The 758-nt window shown below is 31.8% G+C and overlaps 1 pseudogene; it reads left to right on the forward strand.

Annotated features, from left to right (window-relative positions):
• The first annotated feature begins 306 nt into the window (after positions 1-306).
• Positions 307-419, forward strand: LOC116488369 (annotated as a pseudogene).
• Positions 420-758: the final 339 nt, after the last annotated feature.

Here is a 758-nt window from a genome sequence, read left to right on the forward strand (position 1 = left end):
CAACATTCTTTTATATATATATATTATTTTTTTTTGGTGTGTGTGTGTGTTTGTCTCATGAGAATATTCTATCCATGTGGCTGGAGAAACTAGCAAGAAAAATACATTCAGCTTCTCTGGACACTGTCTGCTTTAAAGATGCCTTGGGCAAGTATGAAAGTAAGAATGAACAAATTACCATAGAAGTGTGAGGGCTCTTACTCTTGAAAACCTACTTTTGATTCTTTTTTTGGGGGGATCATTCCTGTACTTTATAAATGACCCTAGAGTATAAACGTTAAAATAATTCCTACATCAGATTTTATTATAAAAGGCCTTTTGGTTAAGATCAAGTGTAGTATCTGTTCTTATCAGTTTAATATTTGTGACTCTGAAAGAGAAAAACAAATTTATAAATGAACTGTGCTACATAAACTATTTCACAGTTTTATAGAGCTTTCTAAAATTAGCTTCTTTCTGCAATCTATTGCTGTCTCTCCTTGAATGTTTGATAAATCTGACACATACTGATAGGTCATTTTATCTCTGAACCTTGGTTGCATACTGCTGATCAGACCAACAACAGAACTTATTGGTTGTTAATTGCACAACCATATATTTCACAATTTATAATATTGTTTTACAGATTAGACTCTAAACTAACTGAACAGTATTATCATCTCAGCTGAGACTGATCATTTCTGAAATTAGATGTGAATAGTTTGTCTTTCTATGCACAAATTCTTTTTGCAATTGCTGTTCATTCTCATGTTTACAGT

Source organism: Aythya fuligula, chromosome 3, assembly GCF_009819795.1.
Source record: "Aythya fuligula isolate bAytFul2 chromosome 3, bAytFul2.pri, whole genome shotgun sequence".
NCBI classification, from domain to species: Eukaryota; Metazoa; Chordata; class Aves; order Anseriformes; family Anatidae; genus Aythya; species Aythya fuligula.